Here is a 6000-nt window from a genome sequence, read left to right as displayed (position 1 = left end):
TGGGTTGTTTTTTTGTGGTTTTATATCTTGATTTAATTCTGTGAACTGCCCTGGGACCCCCAGATATAGGGTGGTATATAAATTCTAACAAAACAACAACAAACAACAACACAGTATTTCATAGGCAACAACAGGCTAGGTATGGATTATGGCTCACATGTCTGTACACTTCTCTAGTACACTGGGAGTGTACTAGATGCGGAGTAAACACAAGCGTGTACAAGTCCAAGAGTGATTGACCTAAGATCACCCAGTGAGCTTCACGGCTGAGCAAGGTCTTCCCACTTAGTCTGATCCTCTAACCACTATACCTCTCTTCATTTTAATTCAGGGGTCGGCAAACTTTTTCAGCAGAGGGCTGGTCCACTGTCCCTCAGACCTTGTGGGGGGCCGGACTATATTGGGGGGGGTGAATGAATTCCTATGCCCCACAAATAACCCAGAGATGCATTTTAAATAAAAGCACACATTCTACTCATGTAAAAACATGCTGATTCCCGGACCATCCGCGAGCTGGATTGAGAAGGCGATTGGGCTAGATCCGGCCCCCGGGCCTTAGTTTACCTACCCATGTTTTAAATACTCTAATTTGTTTGCAGTATGCCTGCTTTTTCTCTGTGTTGAGACTAACACTGCCTGATTTAACAGGAAACTGTAGGGTGCTCTGTCATTTGTTTACAAATAGCTGTGTAATGTTCTGCGCCCCACCCCCCTAATCTACATTGACATAATTTCCAAAACTGCATTTTTTTAAAAAAAAAAAAACTGTCTACCTTGGCATTTGGCTGTATTTGTTTCTCTTTCGTTACGATAGTCAGGTGCTAAGCAAATAAAATCAATTCTGAAGTTATAAAAAGCAATTGAAAATGTCTAGTCTTTTATAGCAAAGACTCTGTTGTGGCAGCCCACAATGCTTCGGAAAAAATCAATCATCATTTCATCCTGCTACGTGTGCTACTAAAATTAAGGATTTATGTTAGGCTACTAGGGGAAATTATTTTTAGAGAACTACCTTTGCAAGATTTTTTTTTCTCTGCTCATAAAACTCCTGTTTATGGTTTCCTCCCATAACAAGCGATCGCCTCCGTTCCAGCATGAATTATAGATATTAATGGATGATCCCGATTTACATAAAGTTTCCATCTTAATGGGCACCAAAATTGCAACCAGGGCAACAAAACCACTTACGATCAATGGCACATAGTAAACAAGTCATCACCGCCTTAAAAAATATCATGAAGCGAAAGGCTGATAATATAATAATTACATATTATCCTCACCACAATTCTCACTGCTCAGAGAAATTTGCACTACTTTACAGTGGTGCATTCGTAAGAGAAGAAAGCCTGAGCTGGATAGCAAGATGGCTGGAAAAGCACTTAAATTCAATATAGCCTAAATATTTTAGTGAAGTATCATGCCCGCTGGAAAGGAGCAGATTCAGCATCCATGTTTGCATATGCTGCGTTAAGGCCTTTGTCATGTATCATATATTTCCAGCAGGAAGCCATAGGTCGTATGGCTTCTTGCTGGTAATATAGGATGCACAATAACAGGCATGATTCAGCAGAAATTACTGGTATGCATTTTTAAAGCTGAACACTGACCGGGAAGTAAGACCTCAGTGAAGTCAATGGTGCTTCTTGATATATATATATATATGCACAGACTCTGGCTGCACATCCAATTGATTTTGATGGCAGGGTTAAGCAAGTATAATAAATTGCTTCCAATAGAATCAGTGGGACTTTAAAAAGTTTGCAACTTTGGCCACTTCCAGACAGTATGTTTATGAAGCATTCACCCCGTTTTGTTTGTAGAAAGTTTGCAGCTATTCCTTGAGCATTGTTCTGGATTGTTTGTGGGGAGGTTAGAATTAGATCATATTGCATCAAGCAAGCATTATCCCACACTTTCCAGCACGTTTCGCTATCACTTTCCTTATCCCAAAAAGTCTGATTTTGGGTGGGGGTTGGGGGAACAAGGGGGTGGGCCATTTGTGCAAGAGCACCAAATCCACTTTTATTGTGCAACCTAAATTTTCTGGCATGTGATTTAAATCCACCCAAAGATAGGAACAGTCTGGAAGCGTCATCTGACTTTCAATGACTCATGCCTAGTGATCCTGTTCTATAAAGGATGCTACCATGTCACAACATCAGAAGTGCTCCCTTATTCAAACTCTGCATTCAATGTCAGTGTTGAGGTGCTGGCTGTTCAGCTACCAGAACTGTCCTGTTACTTCAAAAGAGAATCATTATGTAAAGAGCAGAAATTTAATTTGCTATAACTTTCAGTTATACTCTTATCTGGATTAGATCTAGCTCTGAGAGTAAGCGCTATGCCATGCCACGTTCATCCCCCAACAACAAGCCCACCAGCCCATTCCAGACAATTTGTAGTGAAGAATATGATTGCGACACAAGTGCAGTGTTGCCAACTGACAAGAAAAAACACCCTAGCCTAGCCTGCTCCTGGGTCCTTTCACAGAGGTTTAGACAAAGCTTTGAAGACATAATAAACAGGAATGTATGGATATTTGGAAGTAAACTAACCCTTTGCTGCTTACTTTTCTGTTTTTTGAACGTTTTAGTACTGTGGTGCCTCGCTTAACGAACGCCCTGTAAGGCGAAATTTTCGCTTAACGAAAGGATTTTTCGAGCGGAGGTTGCCTCGCTAGACGAAATTCGTTTTACGAAAAATTCGTCTAGCGAATCGCGGTTTCCCATAGGAATGCATTGAAATTCAATTAATGCGTTCCTATAGGTAATTTTTTTAAAAAAAAATTCAATGCATTCCTATGGGATTCGCTAGACGAATTTTTCGTTATAAGAATTGACCCGTGGAACGAATTAAATTCGTCTAGGGAGGCACCACTGTATAATAATGTTACTTTCTAATTTTGTGTTTATATTCTTATTCTCCACTGTCCAGAAAGGCATCCTATAAATATTTAAAATAATTAGATATAAATTTATTTTTGCAGATGGGAATGCTGTTAAAGACTCCAGCCAACAGTTCAAAAGTGGGCCATTCTCCCCTTGTGGCCAATATAGATGTAACTTAGCACAGTACAGTATCTAAGTATCCAACATGAATGAAACACAGGAGTTCAAATGCAAAGGAGTCCTAAACAGCCTTCAGGAAATGCATAAAGGTTGAGTGTCAGGAATAAGTTACGGTACTTCAGCTCACTCAAAGCATATTTGAACACAACATAATAAGAGGCCTGCTGAGTCTGATGGAAGGCCCTTCTAGTCTAGCATATACTCCTCAGAATGGCCAACCAGGAGCCTATGGGAAGCCCGCTTAATTCCTTTAAGCCTCCATCATGATCCCTCACTTACTCACCATTAAACAAAACCCTCAAACGCAATAAATTTTTATCCTTCCTTTTTCAGAAATGCATCACCATTTTGTGAATCTTAAAAATAAAATAAAAAATCCAGTTCTTAGGAAGCTGTGTGTTTTTCTTCTCCAGTGCTGGAGTACATAGCTTTGATCCCAGTTTGCGAGAAGCAGTACCTTAGTAAAACGTTCGTGTGTCACTGATCCCAGCCCAAATTTGTGTCCCTCATGCTCCTACAAACAGGACCCAGAGGATCACTGTACCTTTCAGAGTGGCTTTCTGAGGATGCAAGTACTTGCAGGTGTGAGGGAAGAAGTGATACATACAGGGCTTGGCAGGGGGTTGGACTGGATGGCCCTTATGGTCTCTTCCAACTCTATGATTCTATGATTCTACATGCATGCATCTATATCACACAAACAGCAGGATATGCAGATCAAATGATGTTTTCTTCTGGTTACATGAAAGAGCAAATGTAGACATGACTCTCTTCAAGAGCCCAGCTATTCCAGTGATTGGGATGAACTAGTTTGGTTTAATGAAGTTCCCTAAATTAGTTTTTGATAATCTATTTAGTTCCCATAAATCCTGAGTGAACAGAACACGAATTAAGTTTGTTTTGGGCAATTTCTAGTTCATTATCTTACGTGTGTGTGTGTGTGTGGTGTGTTTTATAACTCTTGACTCTTCGGGCCTTTAAGTTTAAAGGTAATAGTTGTTGGGAATAAGCTGTTTACATTCTCCTGTGTCTGCGTTTTGATGTTTAAGTATTTTATGTACTTCAGCACAGCAGCTTATAACATTGTGAATACTTGTTTTTGATTTTTGATTTTGCTCTGAATGATTTGGGTAATTCCCATCTCCCTAAACCCATTTAATGAGAGCATACAGCTGCCCAAGTAAGGGAGAAATCCAATTTTGATTACCAGGACAAGCCCTAAGTCTCCTAGTAAAATAAAATGAGCATGCTCTATTGGTGTGCAATGTATGGGTTGTAGCCACCATCGCCATGATTTTCTGCTCTCACATGTGCTTGGTTCTCTTTGCTAGGAGACTTATGCCTTTGAGCCATTGCCCTGCTTGCTTCAACATCCAGAGCTCCCCAGTAAACCAGAATGCCTTTTGGACTCCACGGTGCCAGAAAGGCTTCTGGGGAGTGATCATATTGATAGCCATCTCACCATTCCATAATGAGGCCAAGAGTGCCAACTTTACCAGCCATAAAGTCCCTCAAAGTATTCAGGTACAGGGGGAGGTTATCTTAAGAAGTCCTCACCCCTGCAGGAGAACTGCCACCAACAGCTTACACCTAACCAGGAAGTGGTTTGCTTATGAAAACAAGGTTTTATAGACATTCAACCCAGTTCAGTACCAGACCAATCGCAGCCAGCATAGCTAGTGGTCAGGAATGATGGGAGTTGTAGTCCATTAACATTTGGAGGGCTACAAGTTATCTACTGTATTCCTGACAAAAATACCATGGTCTTCGCCTCCTGAACCTTCTCTAGTCAACAGAGCAGTACTTTCTGCTTGCTTGTTGACATTAGGCAGGCTCCATCACTGTATTCTTTTAGACATCTGCTAAAAAGGCTTTCTGCTTGGGCAAGCCTATTCAGACACATGTGGTTATATGTTTTGTTGTGTTTCATTGCTTTTAGATGTTTTTCACAGTTTTGTATCGTTTAAAATATGTTATTATTTTATTTTTAATTGTATTTTTATTGCAGAGATGTTTGCAACCTGGACTCTGTTGAGAGAAGGAGAGAATATACATTTGATAAATCAATACAAACTTCAGGGCCCAGCCCAAACCGGGGTTCTAGTACATATGCTCCAGTCTGAATTAGAATATGGCCACTGACAATCCCAGATTGGCGCTGAGAGATTATTGATACCAAACTTATTTTCCATATTACCAGAGACATTTCTCTCTCTCATGCAGTTCTGTACATGACTATTCAGAAATAACCCTGTTTGAGTTCAGTGGGATTTACTCCCAGGTAAGTATAAACGGCGTTTCCGTGTGCTGCTCTGGTTTGCCAGAAGCGGCCTTGTCATGCTGGCCACATGACCTGGAAGCTGTACGCCGGCTCCCTCGGCCAATAATGTGAGATGAGCGTGCAACCCCAGAGTCGGTCACGACTGGACCTAATGGTCAGGGGTCCCTTTACCTTTACCTTTAAGTATAAGATTGCAGCTTAAAATACCGGTATGTAATATGCCATATCTAATTCATTCATGGCTTGATGAAATGTTTGCGTATATTTCCTCTTTTAAGTATCTGCTTCTTTTCTGCATCTCCTGCTCAATATATTCCCGGCTTGAAAGAAATAAGAGTCCTTTGCTTTCAAAGGTATCTGGTCTTGCTATTTAGCTTTCTAGTCACATACCTCATGTGTTTCAAAAATACTTTAGTCAACTTTTAGAATTCAATAACTGACTTTGATAGAGAAATTACTGTTCCAGTGTATGGCAAATGACAATGGTCTAGAACACTGTTAAATTTAAGTCTTGAAAATGAACTTTAATAAAATGTGCTCCAATAATGTACTGTGACAGCTTTTAGAGAAATCAGCTTCAATACTCTGATTCTCCCAGGAATGCAGTGAGATATACTCAAGCAGCCTTGAGCCATGGAATAAGCAAGCAGA

The sequence above is a fragment of the Zootoca vivipara genome, chromosome 7 (assembly GCF_965207765.1).
Source record: "Zootoca vivipara chromosome 7, rZooViv2.hap1.1, whole genome shotgun sequence".
Lineage (NCBI taxonomy): Eukaryota > Metazoa > Chordata > Lepidosauria > Squamata > Lacertidae > Zootoca > Zootoca vivipara.
This window is presented reverse-complemented; position numbering follows the sequence as displayed.